This window comes from Silurus aristotelis, assembly GCF_946808225.1.
Source record: "Silurus aristotelis genome assembly, chromosome: 28".
Lineage (NCBI taxonomy): Eukaryota > Metazoa > Chordata > Actinopteri > Siluriformes > Siluridae > Silurus > Silurus aristotelis.
This window is the reverse complement of record NC_139601.1, coordinates 14,008,498-14,026,904: the sequence shown is the minus strand read 5'-3', so window position 1 is coordinate 14,026,904 and position 18,407 is coordinate 14,008,498. Positions and strand designations below refer to the sequence as shown.

General features: G+C 37.1%; 1 protein-coding gene and 1 long non-coding RNA gene across 10 annotated transcripts in view; one reads left to right on the top strand and one right to left on the bottom strand.

Moving 5' to 3' along the window:
• dock3 (dedicator of cytokinesis 3) overlaps positions 1–18,407 on the bottom strand; it is a 232,888-nt gene that overhangs the window by 131,529 nt on the left and 82,952 nt on the right. The gene's annotated exons all lie outside the window — the stretch shown is intronic.
• The window catches only part of LOC310722228, a 439,622-nt gene continuing 432,565 nt past the window's right edge, over positions 11,351–18,407 (top strand). The window contains exon 1 of the long non-coding RNA XR_014532312.1: positions 11,351–12,111. This is a non-coding gene — a long non-coding RNA (uncharacterized lncRNA). The remainder of the gene's footprint in view (positions 12,112–18,407) is intronic.

The following is an 18,407-nucleotide window of genomic DNA, read 5'->3' as shown; positions in this document are numbered from 1 at the left end:
ACTGTACCTTATTAGCATCACTACTTAATTTCTAACATCAGTTTTCAGTGTCTCACGGTGGAGCTTCTGTCATTGTTGTTGTGTGACAAAGTATATTAAAGCAAGTAAAAAGCACCTTTATTTTTATGATAAAGGTGCTTTTTACTTGCCACATATACTTTAAAGTGATTTTCTTCCGTTTAGTATCTCAAAACACTGCTTAAAAAATAGTCAAATATCCTGCTTTAATATAACTACATTAACATATTTCTTACATTAATGCTCAGTTAAAAAGAAATAAAAAAGAACTTGTTTTTAAATGTAGTTAAATTGTAAAAATTAAATTGACAGATCTGTCTAAGATTAAATTCACACCCTAAAAGTACCCTTACTTTTCGCAAGAAGCGCGGTCTTACAACAGCTTAATTTTTATACATTTAACACAATTAACAATTCACACTTAATACAATGAATATTTAATACAATAAAATGTTTTATTATACATTTTTAATTATTTACTATCAAGTGAAGAGCAAGAGCATGTGTTTCTGAAATGTAGTGGAATAAAAAAAAGAAGATACAACACATTAAATATAGTGAAATAAATGTTTCCCAGATTGAAAAAAATATAGAAAGAATTATTGAAAAATGTGCTTAATTACATTAATGTATTAAAAATACTTTGTTACCGTCCACCATTTTTATGGTTTATGTTCATGGTTGTTTGCTTGCACTTTATGGAAAATAAATTCAGGATTTGCTAGTATATACTACTGCTAGATCTTTTGCTAACCCTGTAACTTCAAAGTAAAGCTAACAAACGGCAAACACGAAAACATGCTCTGGCTAATTACAGCTACATTTATGGTCAGATGTGAATTTGATTCACAATACGATTTATCGTGATTCATTGTGTTTGGTTGCAGATGCATGAACCGAATGCATACACAGTTTTATGATGTAACTAGCTGTGTATTTCAGGCAAAAGTGCAAAAGGTGTTGATTTATCCAGCCTGCTCGCTCGGCCTCTCTGGAGCTGAAGCACAACCTGCTTTTAGCATATCACATCCACACCATTGGCAGCTATGCACATTGTATGCTCATACTGATGTGGGGAAACATTAAATAAGCACACTCATTATACTTCTTTACTCCACAAAGAGTTCTCCTGGGGGATGAAGTCTCATGTTCATCGCTTAAAAAAAGAGCAGTGATTGTGTATAAAAATACATGTAAAATAACATATTGCGTATGAGTTTATTATTCGGCTCATTAAATGTAAACTCCTGTGTGCTTCAGTCTAATGGTAATAGCATGAGTGTTTAACTAAAATGTCCAGTTACATAAAATCCCTTGCTTACAAATGTCTGGATAAGCAACTGGCCCAACTAAACAGACTTCCTTCCTTCCTTCCTTAATTCCTTTCTTTCTTCCTTCCTTCCTTCCTTCCTTCCTTCCTTCCTTCCTTCCTTCCTTTCTTCCTTCCTTCCTTCCTTACCTCTCTCCCTCCCTTCCTTTCTTCCTTCTTTCCTTCCTTACCTCCCTCCCTCTCTTCCTTCCTTCCTTATCTCCCTCGCTTCCTTCCTTCCTTCCTTCTCTTCCTCCCTTCCTTACTTTCTCCCTTACCTCCCTAACTCCCTCCCTTCCTTCCTTCCTTCCTTCCTTCCTTCCTTCCTTCCTTCCTTCCTTCCTTCCTTCCTTCCTTCCTTCCTTCCTTCCTTCCTTCCTTCCTTTTTTCCTTCCTTCTCTCCCTCCCTTCCTTCCTTCCTTCCTTCCTTCCTTACCTCCCTCCCTTCCTTCCTTCCTTCCTTCTTTCCTTCCTTCCTTCCTTCCTTCCTTCCTTCCTTCTCTCCCTCCCTCCCCCCCTATCCTTCCTTCCTTCCTTCCTTCCTTACCTCCCTCCCTTCCTTCTCTCCCTCTCTTCCTTCCTTCCTTCCTTCCTTACCTCCCTTCCTTCCTTCCTTCCTTCCTTCCTTCCTTACCTCCCTCCCTCCCTTCCTTCCTTCTCTCCCTCCCTCCCTCCCTTCCCTGCCTTCCTTCCCTTCCTTCCTTCCTTCATTACGTCCATCCTTTCTTCCTTCTCTCCCTTCTTCCCTTCCTTCCTTCCTTCATTACGTCCATCCTTTCTTCCTTCTCTCCCTTCTTTCCTTTCTTCCTTCCTTCCTTCCTTCCTTTCTTTAAATACTTGTTCTGCAGCTGGTGGTCCACCAATTGATGGATAATAAGTACTTTTTTCCAAATTAAAGAAGAATACTAAATTCACAAAATAAACAAGAACTTTGTTTCCTTTTTAGAAAAATTTGACTGATGAAATTGAATACAAGAATATCTGTGAAAACTAAATTTGATGCATTTAATTGCCATTTTACATCAAAATGCAAATACAAATATATTAAATTTTTTTTATAAAAATATAAAAACTATTTCAAATGACTTTGAAAATGGTAACTGCAGTGTTCTTTGTTTTCTTTATGCTTTAGTTTGAAATTAACCCAAACTTTGATTAATTAATTTTGTGTGCTTTGGCCTAAATCTTTTACTCGTCCTTCGCTGTTTTCTCTCTGTTCCTCCATTTTTTATTCTGCAGTGATTTCTGTGTTGTATTGAATCCTGTTTTCGCCATGTAAAATAATTTTTTTTGCCTAATTCTGACTTTTTTCTTACAATTCCAACTTTTTTCCCCGCAATTCGAACTTTATTTCTCGCAATTCTCTCTCGCAAATAAAGTCAGAATTACAAGAAATAAAGTCAGAATTACAAGAAATAAAGTCGGAATTGCAGAATCGGAATTAGGCAAACTTTTTTTTTTTTGTGGCAGGAATGGCCTTCCACAGTGTTTACCCGTCCAGAAGGCTCCAGAGTTTAGCAGGTGGTGCATCAGTAAAAATGGTCCGTGGGGAAACACAGTGCTCTGTGTGTAGTTAAATGGACTAAAATAATTTTTGTATTCTAATTACTCAAGATGTATCCAATTACTCAAATTATTCGAGAAATCGTTTCAGCCCTAATTTATACAGTATCTGTGTACTCTTCTTAAACAGATGTCCTGTTTAGCTCCCTTTCTGATTTATATTGTATGAATTATGTAATGATTTATATTATATCAGATTAATATTTATATACCTTTATCATTAACATTGCCCCGAATTTAAAACAATTTAGTAAAAAAAAGAATCTCCTGGAAGAAGTCAGCCAGGATACAAAGCACTACAAGTGAAGCTTCATATTCTGTTTTGTTTTTGCTTGTAGTTTTTTTTGTTTATTTTTTTTTGTGGAGTCATTATCTAAGCGTTTATTTTATCTTGAATAAAGTTAATTGTATAAATAATTTATTATTATAAGCCTTCAATTAACCACATATAAGATCATTACAACAATACTATTGGACAAACTTATTGAGACACCTGACTTTTCCAACCATAAGGTACATGATTATTCCCCAGAATGTTACCACCATGTTGGAATCACACAACTGTATAGGATGTATTTAAATGCAGTAGAATTAATTTTTAACTTTACTTCAACTAGGAGACCCAAAGCTGTCCCAGCTCCTGTGCACAAAACAAATTTTATGGTTTACATAATTTGGAATAAAAGATCTTGAGTGGTCTGCTATAAGGCACTGACCTCAACCCTATTGAATACCTTTGGGATCAGCTGAAACACTGACTGCACCCCAGACCCTCCTCATATCACCTGCATGAAGATTTAACTAATACCCTTGTAAATGAATGAGAACATTCAGCACATTCCAAGGTCTTGTAGAACATTTTTCTAGGTTGGAGAAATGGAGGGTATTATAACAGAAATTGGGAATAAAAATCATAAAAACCTTTTGTCCATATACTTCATTTCTGGATATTATTATTCATTTTTAAGCTTGTATTTTTATTTTTTTTAAGGAATAATTGCCTGTTAACAATTATTGTTATATGTGCAAATAAATTGAAACAGGATTATATTATTTTGTATAGGCATCTTATAATACACATATTAATCTAAATACTTTTAAAAAAATTTCATTTGCTGCAGTGCATTCCTATCGCATCATCTCCATTTTTTAAATATGGATTATTCTTGTCTGTTTCTGTGTGTCTGTTTACACACCTACGCCACAGACTCGGGCTATGATTTGTGCATTATTAGATAAACAACATGCTGACTACCAACTTCAGACCTTTACCTTTAGGTTTTAGCTTTCAATTCACACTCACATAATGCAGCCACATATTTAATGTTAACAGAGAAAATTCACCGACTTGCTCTCAGACATCAATTGTATGTGAATTTAAATAAAACCGGATGCCGGTTCTTTTCCCAGCACAATATAACCAAGCTGATATTCTTCATCTGCACTAATCATATAGTAGATGCACTACAGATACAAAACACAGTACACTAGATAAAGATTTGATTTAAAAGGTTCCTTTAAGAATATCTACAGACTCCTCTTCTTTAAAAGGTTGCTGTTAGAAACAGGGCAATGTGAAATAAGTGTTGTGCTTTGATCACTGATCTATGAATTCAGACAGAGATCTTTTGTCATTGAGTATTAAGTGTGTTGACAAACCAGCTCGCAATGAGTCACTGTAGAGGAGACCGAGGCATAATTTACAGACAAAAGGGCACGCACTTCTCGGATGGAAGCATTGAAATAGAAGAGATGAGGTTAATACAGGATTAATAGACGGCCAGGTGAGAAAATGACAAAAATTATTCACTGCAAAGTGTCGACAATAAAAGGTCAATAGAACATTGCCTATGTTTATTTCCTGCAATTCATATTATAAATTAAGATTCGAAATTGTCCTCAAGCCTCAGTATTTTTGGTTCTGTTTATTTGCCGTGGGTTACTGGCAAAGCCTTGGGTTCATACGTTTTCGAAATCTAAAATTCACAGATGATATCAACATACACACACATACACACACATGCGCACACACGCAAACGCGCACGTCTCTCCCGGCTATGATTGTAGTCTAACAAGTCATCACTGGGCATCTCCTTTTGGCTCACAGCGCTGGTCAGCCATATTTTACCATTGACTATAGAGCAACTAGTTGCTTAGCAACCTCTCCAAGCACTGCAGAGTGATGCAGGAGAATATTCCGATGCCGCAAGGATTCGAGCAAAACTCCAGGCTGCAGACAGGATTTCTAACAACATGTACCGTGTCAAATAAGCACTCTGAAATAATGGCTTCTTATGCTTACACGAGATACAGTATGTAGTTTCTTAACTCAAGGATACTCAAGTACCTTTATATAGGGTGTGTGTGTGTATGAGAGAGAGAGAGAGAGAGAGAGAGAGAGAGAGAGAGAGAGAGAGAGAGAGAGAGAGAGAGAGAGAGAGAGATCAACAAGGAAAAATACACAATCTGTTTGGCCTTTTTCTGTGCTTTTTTATCTGTCTGTCTATCTTCTTAACCAGACCTTATTAGTCGGTCTGTTTGTCTATGAATCAGAGTATCCATGCAGTTACCTGTCTGTCTGTCTGACTGTCCGTGAGTCCGTATATGTCCATTAATGTTTTACTTGTGTCTCTATAAAAGCCTGTGTCTATCTTATTTTCTGTCCTTCAGTCAGTAAATTTATCTCTCTGTCTGTCAGTCTGCCTGTCTATTTGCTTATCTGTCCAGAAGCATTTATATTTTCTGCAATCACACGCTGTAAAAGAAGAAAAGCCACTCCAGGAAAAATAGCAGGGTATTGATGTTGTACATAAAGCAGGCTGCTTGACCAAAGCCTAGTCACTGAGCTCAACAATTCTCTCTGAAGCACTAAAGACAAACTCACTTGTTACGGAAACGACATCGTGCCTGTGGGAAATGGACAACACGCCGAGTCAGAGGACGTGCTGTGCCACGTCAGTGTACGCTCGTCAGTTAGGAACAGTGGGAAACACTACTCGCTCCTTTTTACCAGGCGCTCCCCACTGTGGCTGCTTCGAGAATTCTGCTTAAGCGATGTGGTAAAGAGGTAGAAAGAGGGGGGTGAGGAGTGTGGATGAGGAGCGGAGGAAGGGAACGGGAGTAATGAATGTAACTATATACACAGCAAATTGATTTTCTGCTTTATCTTTCACTTCCTCTCAGTATCGGGTTTTCAGTTGACTTTTTGTTGAAAGGGGGCATATATTACATTGGCTGTACTGTTAAAAATTGCTTGGGAAAAATAACAGTTCTAAAATTGTATGTGTCTATATCCATTCATCATCCAGCACTGAGCAATATAATCAGCTTTTACACAGTGTCAGTACAAAAACAATGTCAATGTAAATAATCCATTAGACATTTTTTATATATTTGGTAATGTTTCAAACCATGTTTCCAATTTTGTGTCACTCTCCAACGTGAAAAAAAAAACAGCACCAGGTGAAAGGACAGATCATTCTGGTTAAATATTCTTTATCTTATTTCTGTCTGTGAATTTACAGAACCTAACATGCTCCAAACATGTTAATAATAAAAATCAGCGCTGCTGTTTGGACATTTCGGAGTATCCGAGAGCATTTGACATATCTGGTCGAGGTCATTATGAATGCCTGCAGTCTTAGAAACAACACTGAATGAAGTAAACCCACACACTTTACGACTACACTGATAGTAACAAGCAAACAGAAGCTCTGAGACAAAAAAGAATCTCTATCCTACAGTTAACAACTGCCTTTGATACTCTGGAGTATCACTGTCAAAACAGACATGGATTTTGGAATACAGGTTACAGGCTACAGGTGTCAAGATACCTTTGAATGCTGTTATAGGAAAATGATCAACAGTAGGGTGGTGTGGTGTAGGTGTAAGGCAGGAGAATTAACCTAGGGCAGAATGTCAGTCCTTTACCAGGCACCACTCATACACACTCACATTTACATGCATGGGTCAATCCACCTATCTGCATGTTTTGGGTGGGTAGGTAGGAGGAAACCAGAGAATTTGACGAAAACCCACAATGACCCAGAAATCTTACAAATCTCTCTGCAGACAGTAACCTGAGCTCATGATTGAAGATGTGCTCGAAGCTGTGAGGTGGCAACGCTACCCACTGTGCCACTTTGCAGCTCTGTAAACAATTGCATTTCTCTCTCTCTCTCTCTCTCTCTCTCTCTCTCTCTCTCTCTCTCTCTCTCTCTCTCTCTCTCTAAACAAATTGAAAAGTATCTTGTTATAATACTGCTAAAAAGTGCAGTGGCAGAAATCTGGAGCAAAAAAAAATAGTTACAGCTATAACTCCTAGAAAGTGCTTACACTGGAGATTCTTTCTACAAAACATTCCTTAAAAATGTATTGCATGAATAATTGTATGTGCTTTTTTGCTGAACAACAGCAGACCGTTACATTATGTGGTATTAAAGGAGCAACATGTGCAAATTTTGGGGGCAGTTTAATAAAGGTTCACAAAATCCAAATCCAAGATCAGGAAAAAACAGGACAATACCAGAGAGGGCTTTTTTTTTTTATATAGAAGGCTAACCTCAGGTTTAAGAGTTTAATATTGCTGTATTATCAAATCAGTTTTATAAATTTTTAGCATTGTAAAAACCATACTGTAATGTGTAATGAGTGTTTTGAGCCAAAGATGGTGGCTACATGTATGATCAGAGAGGAAAGCAAAGCTCTGTGAAATATGTCTGGATGGAAACTGTCTTTGCAAAATGATGCAATCGGGCCTTGGTGGAATAAAAATATACAGTAAGTGGCTTGTGGCAGACATTCGACCTCTTCGAGAGTTTCTGCTGAAATCGAGCTGCAATAGCATTGATTCCAGTACATGATTTTCTGCTCATCACATGGAAGAGAGGTATAAGTCAACTAAAGTTATTCTAAAGTATTCATATAAAACAATATAGTGGAGTGGGACATATAGAGTTTAATTAAATTACACCTTAATTTTTAGTGTGACTTTAATTAAATTGTGACAGTGATGGCATTGGGATATAATTTTCAGAATTACAAAGCAAAGGAACACAGACAATAAGAGCTTTATAGCAAAGAAATTATATGCAGTATAATGGTGGTCTAGTGGTTAGGATGCGGCGCTCTCACCGCTGCAGCCCGGGTTCCCCGGTCAGGGAACCAACCCCAGCCACTCTTAGTGCCGGTCCCAAGCCCGGATAAATCGGGAGGGTTGCGTTAGGAAGGGCATCCAGCGTAAAAACATGTGCCAAATCAAACATGCAGAGGATCCGCTGTGGTGACGCCTAATGAGAGAAGCTGAAATAAAGTTTTTATAATAAGCCAATTCCTTAGTGTGTGGAGGTTGGGGTGGGATCAAGCACTGGTTTGTGAATGGAGGGCAGAGCCGGAGTGAATGATTGGTAACGATCCCTCTCCTGGGTAAATTCCAGCTAACCATTAAGCTGCACACACTCAAATTTCAACCAGCCACCTTCTCTGTCTCTGCCCACCATTCACAAATCAGCATTTAGCCATGCCCCTACTTCCACAGAGTGATCTCAGAAAGGGCATCATCCTTTTTCCTTCAAACCTGCTTACTGTCATGAGAAACAATGAGCTCATATGCCCAATGGCATGACAATACCTGACAAATATATTTAACTTATTTTTGTGTATATTTTATGTGCATTTATATATTATTAATTATATATTATTAAATTATTTTATATATATATATATATATATATATATATATATATATATATATATATATATATATATATATATATATATATATATATAATTTTTTTTAATGTCTTAAGGAACAGACATTGATACACAATATGGACTAAAGTATTGAGGAAACTGACTCTTCCAGCTAGTGTGGTTCTTCTCCAATTGTTATCACAAAGTTGGAAGCACACAATTGTATAGGATGTCATTAGTTGTTGTAGCATTAAATTGTTGCTTCACTTGAACTAGGAGATCCAAACCTGTTCCAGCGTGACAATACTCATGTGAACAAAATCAGCACCATTTTAAGATGGAGTGAAGTGGAAGATCTTGAGTGCTATAGTATAAAGCTCTGACCTCAACTATATTGAACACTTTTAAGATGAATTGGACTGAAGAACTGACTGTGCCGCAGGCCTGTACATCAGTACCTGACTTACTAACACCCTTGTAGCTGAATGAGCACAAATTTCAACAATCACACTCCAAAATCTACTGGCACAGCTTCTCAGAAAGTAGAGGTAAATGTGGAATGGGATGTTTAAAAAGCACATACCAGTCTTGTTGTCTGGTGTCCGCAAAGTCTAGTCTATGTCTAGTCTAAGTTTAGTCTAGTCTCTAGTCTAGTCTAGTCTATGTGGAAACATTAACAATCACATATGTCTGAAGTCAAAGAGACAATACGACTTGAAAGACATGCTGTGCATTGTAGGATTTGCCAAGTGCTTTGTGAACAATGCATTAAAGGGTGTATGTCTTTTAGGTGTGGCTTAGAAAGACGGATTTATTTATTCGGAAAAATATTACGTTAAAAAAATCCATTAGCATTAATGCACGTTACACCCTTTTTTTATTTTAGATTTAAATTATAACTTTATTTGTCACATATATAACCAAATACAGTACAACATGCAGCAAGATGCGTTTTATGACTGCTCTAGGACTCTATGCTCTAGGGCTAGAGGTAGAATTATAAAAGTCAAAATGCAATATTGCCTATATTCATTTATAGCAGCATTCACAGTATATCTGGGGAACTAGTGCCAATGGGAATTAGTTTTGAGATAACCTAATAAAATGCAGCTGTGCAAAATGTGCAATTTAAAATGAATGTGGGTGTGCAAAAAAAGGATGAGGAATGCTCCCCAAAAATTGTTAACTAACCCAAATATTTCACTGATTTTATAGTGCACATTGTTTATTTTAAGAACCTTTTGCACTTTTACAACAATGATGATGATCATCATCATCATCATTACAAAAAAATAATACAAATACTAGTAATACTATTACTACTACTACTACTATTAATATTTTTTCAATAATAATAATAATAAAAAAAATGTATAATAATAATGATAATTGTTTTTTTATTGTTATAAATGTTTACATTTTAATTTTTAAGAGTTAATTAAGTAATTTAATTAATGCCCAATAATGGAATAAAAATTAAATATTTAACTAATTTTACTTGGGTGCATTAAAATGAGATTTTCTCATATACCCCACTGATATAAAAAGCATACTTGTATAAAATAATTACATAAAATACATTATATCTTGTTTGTAAATGACCACAGTCAAAAAAACTGCTAGCTCAGTTCATAGAGATGTATAAGCTTGGTGTGAACTTTCTGAACCTTTTGGAACTTGTGGGTGTTCTTCTGTAGCTAACTTCATCCTCAGTGTCAGTCCTTCGCTCGTCCAGAAAAAAATAAATCTCTGTGTAAAATAAAACATTTGTTGACAGTTGACCTTTCACCTCGGAGAGGGTCATCCTGATAAAAAATTCCTAGAGGCGTTTTTTTAGACGCCCATACACCTTCGGTAAGAAAAAAGAAAAAGAAAAAGAAAACGCAGAGGTGGCTACATTAGTGCTCATCAGTGTGTGTGAAGCTCAGTGGTGCACAATACATCCTGACAATCTCCGGCTACGCTAATTACACACTTCAAGCAACTGTAGTCATAAACAACTGACCGTAAACATTAAGTACAGTACATATCAGAGCCACGTTTTCATGGAATATACCAATGAATTGAAGTGAGATCAGAAGGTGATCTTTAAAAATGGAATAATATTAGAACTACATGTATCTGGGGAAATCATAAACCCATTAGCTAGCTTACTAAAGCTCATGTTCTAATGTGTTAACTTAATATAGTAAAGTTTTGCATGCTGAGTAGTTTGCAAGTTGAATGCAATAATACAGATTCAGGAAAGTTAAACAATTCCCACTAGTGCACTCCAGCTTATTGAGCCTATTGTCCCGAGGCCAACTATGAATAAAGTAAATAAAGTAAAGTTATATACATGAAATTGATCTACCTCTGACCAACAATGCACCATGGAATAACCAGAATTATGAAAGAGGCAATTAAAAAAAAAAAGCATACTGGCTGTTGTATATCTAAAAGGTATGAATAGCTACTACTGTAATTTAGCATTGTGTATATAATCATCATAAAATGTCCTCACAAAATATCGTTTAGCAAAATAGTCACGTTGCCTTCACAATTCAGGTCACATACTGAGTCCGTTGATCACACAGCACTGAAGTAAACTATGATCTGAGCAAGAACAGGACTTAACATGGCCACAAAAATACTCTTGCTGATAATTTTGGTGTCTTTTTTACAAACCAGTGGTAAAAACTACATAAGAATTGCATATAATTTCTCAATGACTAAACACGTAATGATTTTAATTAATAGCAAAAAGAAGATATAAACCGTAATTTCTGGACTATAAAACTGCACCCACTGAATTTTACAAATATTTTAATTTTTAACATAAATAAGCCGCACCTGTCTATAAGCCGCAGGTGTCTACACTAATGTACTTTACACAGGCTTTAACGAAAGACACATTACACACGGTCTAACGGGTGAAATATGTTGCGCTTCCTTTAGGAGCATAGCGGTATTTTGGGAATAGCCTGGCACAGCATTTTTCCGGTATTACTGCGTGTGTTCAAGACTGAGGAATATGTCCTTATTATTTTCTGATGCTCATTTCTAAGTTTCTTCGAATAACCCATAACGCTGTTGCCAAGAAAAATTAAAAAGCACGCGTTTTGGAAACCTGTCTGTGCTTATATGATTTCTGTTGTAACTGGAGTTAGCGAGCTCCTCCCTTCACCCAGACTCAACGCGCTACAACGGCTTGTATCTAAACAGTAGCCGACCAAGTAAGTCATTGTTCACTGTCTTCCTCCTTCCTTTCACAACTATTTCTCTCGGGAGTTTAGCTTTTGGCATCGTCGTGCGTTTAAAAAAGATTTTTTTTCTCCCGATGCCGTGCAGCTCAGAACACAGGTGAGGTGCGTTTTTTCGTTTCCGTTCGGAAATTTCATTGGTCTAATGTTATGGGGTTCAGTTTTTTGGCTTGAAGTTTGTGAAACCGGGAAAAACCCAGGAAAAATTCATAAATTAGCCGCTTCGTTGTTTAAGCCGCGGGGTTCAAAACATGGGGAAAAGTAGCGGCTTATAGTCCGAAAAATACGGTAGTTTGCTCAATGCTAAACTATGGTAGCTTCTCTTACTTATTAGCAATATAAGCATTGCAGGTGTAAAAACATGTGGTAAAATGTGTGTTGCTGATGTAATTAAATGTTTAATAAAAAAATATCAATGTAGTTTAGTTAATTTATGATATAACTACAGGTAATGGTGGTTCTTAGTATTAGCATTGCTATGTCTGATTTTTAATTTGCAGTGTAGCCTGTTTTTGCTGTTCGCTAAGACATCAGAAAATGACCTGTCTGACCTGAACATTCTCTGTAATAATCTAAAAGCTTTGCGCTTCAGTGTAAATGAAAGCTCCGATGCCGAGGACATGCGCTAGCGGAAAATGGACTGATCCTGACAGGTAAAACTAATACAAAGCCCTGCTCTAATGAAAAGAAGACATTAAATAAAATACAATAGGATTTCTTGAGTTGGAGCATCTATGCTTCGGTTTATATATGTCACTTAGCATCAGATGGCTCTGGTGAAGCACATGGAAAGTACAAGCCTCCACATTTCCTTGAGGCTTTCAGGCTTTAACTGAGAGACACATGACACCAAACATGACACTGCCTGACATATAATAACCTAATAAGGTGCTTCCCTTTAAATGTCATTTACTACCAGGCTGGTAAGAAGGAAATCACTCGTGTCTGAGTGAACATCTGACTTCATTATGTAGGAAAATGACAAGCACACGATGGCCTAGAGCAAGCAAATAATCCAATGCTTCATCCTGGCTCCCCCTGGATGATTATTAGATCATCAGATCATGTTTTGTATGATATATATAGACGATGAGTTCTGGGTCCCACTCATGATTCTCTTTCCCTGTCTTTTTCTGTCTTTCTGTCTGCAGGCCACTCATATGAACGTAAGCTCCAGTGACATCTTTTCACTTCTACTCTCATCAGCTCTGTGTGACTCAAGCTGCCATCTCTTTTATCGGCTCATTACGCTGTTATTACACGTGCTCGTGTTGCTACCACTCAAAATAAGTTTTAATTGGGCTTTAAGGAAAGAAGGCAAACTTATTTATGCACTTTAATGCACTTTGGTGACCAATGATATCTAAGTTTATATCCCTATTAAGAGATATTAGTTTTCTAATTCAGGATGATGCATAGGAGATTTTTGAGGAATAAATCACATTAACAATTCCACAATGTAAATCAATTTTATCACTGCAAGAACACTATACAGCTGTATATATCCACTACATGGGTACATATTTAATGTTATAATATAATATAATATAATATAATATAATATAATATAATATAATATAATATAATATAATATAATATAATATAATATAATATAATATAATATAATATAATATAATATAATATAATATAATATCCAACACTTATTTCCAGTCCACTAATTTGATTAGTCAATTGGTATCCCAAAAGTGCCTACATTTACGCTAAATGCACTGGGATGTTTTAATGTGTATATCATTGCGCTCATGTTTTCCACTTTCTAGTTTGAAATACTGTAGGTATCATCCGTATTCATGATCCGCATGTTCGATTTGGCGCATGTTTTTACACTGGTTGCCCTTCCTAACGCAACCCTCCCTATTTATCCGGGCTTGGGACCGGCACTAAGAGTGCACTGGCTTGTTCAACCCTGAATATGACTATTGAGTTAAAATACAAAAGTTCCTAAGATGAACTTTCAATCCAGCAAACCAACCAACCAACCAATCATCCATCCAACCAATCAGCAAATTAATAGATCAGCCGACCAATCGATAAATCAATCACCCAGTTCAATAATAAATCAACCAAGCAATCAACTTCTCATATAATCAATCACTGTCTTGCTTTACTATGGTAAATATAATGGATATAAATAAAAGTACCCAAAGTGGATCAGTCCAAAAATGACTCTGTCCTGTCTCACAGCAGTCCCTTAACCCTCATAAGGTCGTCGTTTTCTGTTTACAAATCTGGTCTTTGGGGTCTATATGACCCCAACAATTGATAGAGAAATTATACAAAAAATAAAAATTTTTAATTATACAAATAATATTTTTTTTTGTTTGTTTACTTCTCATCTATTCATTAATGCTGTGTTTTGGGAGATATGAAGTACTTTTGTACCTATTTACCACACAATTCCTCAACTACACCATAAGCTTGCATATGAAATATTAATTTTTTATGAAAAAATCACTTAAATGATGATCTAAATTTCTGATTTATGCTGGATTTATAGATTTTTTTTTGACAAATGAAGAAAAAATATTGAGTTTTTTTCACATTTCCCATTCATTTCAATGTGGGGTCATATTGACCCCAAAGACCAGAAGTGTAAAAAATTTCTTCAGAACAACCGAATCAAGCCCAGTTTTTTTGTGTGTGTATAGATAGATTATGTAGGAAAAGTCACAAAATATTATTCCACTCAGATGAAGGGAACCCTTTTTTTTAATCAAGGAAAAGTCGATTGGGGTCATATAGACCCCAAGGACCGATTAAAGGTTAAATATGGCTAAACCTTAAAAACTGTCTACAACCATTCTTTAAAACTTGTCCAACACACACACCTACAGGAAAATGGGCAATAATCTGGTATCTGCTAGTAAAAGTAAATGCAGCGAGCAGCCATTATTACAGAAAATAAGACAATCTCACTGCTTATCAATACCATAAGCAGGTCAGTTATTAATAGCGCTGCCTGTTAGGATCTCATTCTTTCATATTATAAGTTTACTGGAGATATTTTAACGAGTAAAAAGAACAATGAGAAAAATGAGAAATAGCCCATCATTACTTGACTTAAAATAATGTCAAAATTTTCACACCATTAAAAGTCAACAGATTACATTTAACAGACTTCGAACGGAAGGAGTAGGAAAGTAATGCTGGCTGTTTCTAGATTCAATCTTACATTTAACTGTGCCATAAAATCAGATTATACCACAGCGCTGTTAAATCCTCAAAGCACATTCCAGAATCGGAAGTGTCGATTCATTTATTGCAAGAGCGTGATTTTGCGAGCGGTAAATGACAGGTTTATATTAATGTGCTGTGAAAATGCATAATTTCGGTAGTAACATGTCACAGACACTTCATAGTGAATTTTGAACACAATTTAATTTAAAGAGAAATATTTTATATAAAGAGAGGACTGCATTTTATTGACTTTATGATGTGTGTTCAAAGCATGTAAAACAACCTTACAATTTTATAAATGGCTTTGTACCAAATTGTGGTTCAATTTTTGAATCTGATTAGTCAGATGGTGCATTATTTTCGTATAACAGCACAGATCAGACAATCGATCATTTTTTTTTTGTTTCCATAGTGAAATCTTATTCAAAGGAAGTTGGGGGCAGATGCTCAGAATTTATGACAAACAATAAAGCGATGGGAAAAAGCATGCCATTGTTTAATGCTGTAAAACTTATAATCTTTGACATGGTGATGTTTTTAATAGAGGTTTATTAAACTTTTTTGGGAGGGATTTTTAGCACTTTCAGTCACGATGCTTTACAAAGTTTTGTTACAACTCGGTATCTTCAGGACAGATTGGTTGTTATGATTTTCTTTGCTATTTGACAAGCTGCAGTTTTAATAAAAGAGAGAAATGAAAGAATGACTATCACGACAGTAACAGAACTGATAACAAAAAAACGATGTGCCTTTTAGACATATTCTAACATTAAATTGAACAATAAACCATTCAAGTGCAAGGTGTTGTTCAATAGTATATTAAACTCTGTAGTCATTAGATGCACTTGAAGTAATCTCGCAATAATAAACGTCCTTGTATGCACAGGTTCAGTCTAGTGGTAAACATTATCTGCCTTATCTGTCTGTTAGTGAGTTTACTTTAGTTGCAAATCCTCTTTCAGCTTCTCCCATTAGGGGTCGCCAGAGCAGACCGTCTTCATACGACCCTGTCCTCTACATCTGCCTCTTTCAAACCAACGACCCTCATGACTTCCCCCACTACATCTATAAACCTGCTCCTTGGTCTTCCTCGTTTACTCCATCCTGGTGTCTCCATCCTCAGAATTCTCCTACAGATATACCCCATGTCCCTCCTCTGCACATGTAAAAACCATCTCAGTCTCACCTCCCTCACCTTGTCTCCAAAACGTCCTACATGTGCTGTCCCTTTACTAAACTAATTTCTAATCCTGTCCATCCTCGTCACTCCCAACTATAATTCTCAACATCTTCAGCTCTGCTACCTCCAGCTCCACCTCTTGTCTCTTACCCAATGCCACTGTCTCTAATCCATACATCATTGCAAGTCTTACCACATTCCTATAAACTTTCACTCTTGCAGATACCCTTCTATCACAAATCACTCCTGCTACCACTCTTCTCCACCCACTCCACCCTGTCTGCACTCTTTTCTTCACTTCTCTAACACACTTTCCATTACTTTGCACTGTTGAGCCCAGGTACTTAAACTCATTCTGCTTCACCACCTCTTCTCCCTGCAACCGCACCACTACACTGTCCTCTCTCTCATTCACACACATGTACTCTGTCTTACTCCTCCTGACTTTCATTCCCCTTCTCTCCAGTGCGTACCTCCACCTCTCCAGGCTCTTCTCAACCTGCTCCCTACTCTCACCACAGATCACAATATCATCCGCAAACATAGTCCACGGAAACTCCTGTCTAACCTTTAGTTGCAAATAACAAGCATTATTAGGACACTTTTCTTTGTCAGAACAAAAGTCTACATATTTAAAGCCCAAACAAACAGGTGTGTATGTGAATGTGCATGTGTACGTGTATAAAGGACTTTGAAATGCTTTTAACATGGCTCATCTGATCAGATTTTAAAATATTAAGACCGAGGACCAAGGAGTCGGTGATGAAGGTGCACCCTTAATACCTGCTATTTATCCTATAGTGGAAATGACAGGCACAGAAACCACAACTCCTTCACTGGTTCTGGCAGGCACAGGACACAGCTTCCATTTTAGGACTGACAGGCACAGAGGCCACACCCCTTTTAGTGGTTCTTACAAGCACAGAGACAGGCACAGAGGCCACAACTTCTTTAATAAAACTTGCAGGCACAGAGGTCACTGATCCATCACTGGCCCTGACAGTCACAGATTCACTGCCTTCTTCAAACATTCAGACAGCCACACCTCCTTCTTTGCTATTGACAGCCAGATGCCACACCTCTGTTAGTGGTACTAACAGGCACAGAGACCATACCTTCCTCTCTTAACATGACTTCGCTAATCAGATTGTCAACTGAAAAACTTATTTTATATAACTCTCCAGAATGTCATAACACTTCTTTCACACAGCTATGGCTCAAGCTGAAGCCTTGAGGTGTTCTATTGCTACTCATCTTGACTTAGCTATCTTTATTCTACTCAGCCATCAGCTTAGATCTTGGTTTCTATTAGGTCTGTCTGTCTTGAGGAAGCTTATTGCAAGCCCTTAAAGTTCTGTAGATTATGAGAACATGATGGTAAATAAGGTACCATAACAGAGTGGTTGTCTCCGCTGTGTTTGATCTCAGCAGTCGCTGATGAGATGTGGATTTTTCTCAACTGTGTCGACTGGGTTGATGAAGCATTTAAAAGGGAGACATTCATAACAAATAAGCAGAAAATGACAACCTGTTGTGAAGCTGCTGCACAAATCATTGAATTGCATGAACTTGAACTCATTGCAAGGTTCCTAAATAGGAGTGTGCATCTATCCAGCACAGCATGTTTTTTTATGAAGGATATATTTTTTAGAAATCAGTATTTTGAGTCTGTATTGTTTTAGAAATGTTTTATTTGAATATAGGTTAGACTGAGACTGAGGATTAAGAAATCTGGACTACTGCAGGAGGTGTAGCATCTGTACATGTTACTCCCAGTAAAGTATACAGAAGAGGCATTTATCCTTTACTGGTCAAGAGAGAGAACAAAAACCCACCATCTTTTAATGTTTCTGACAGGCATAGAGGCCACACCTCCTTTGTTGGTCCTGACAGACACAAGCCACACTTCCGTCACTGGTTCTGAGAGGCAAAGAGGCCACACTTCCTCCACTGGTCCTGACAGGCACAAAGGCCACACTTCTTTCACTGGTCCTGAGAGGCAAAGAGGCCAGAACCCCTTTAATGGTCGTAACACGCACTGACAGGCACTGGTCCTGACAGGCAAAGAGGCGAGAACCCCTTCACTGGTCCTGACAGGCACAGAGGCCACACTTTCGTCACTGGTCCTGACAGGCACAGAGGCCACACTTTCGTCACTGGTGCTAACGGGCACAAAGGCAACACTTTCATTACTGGTCCTGACAGG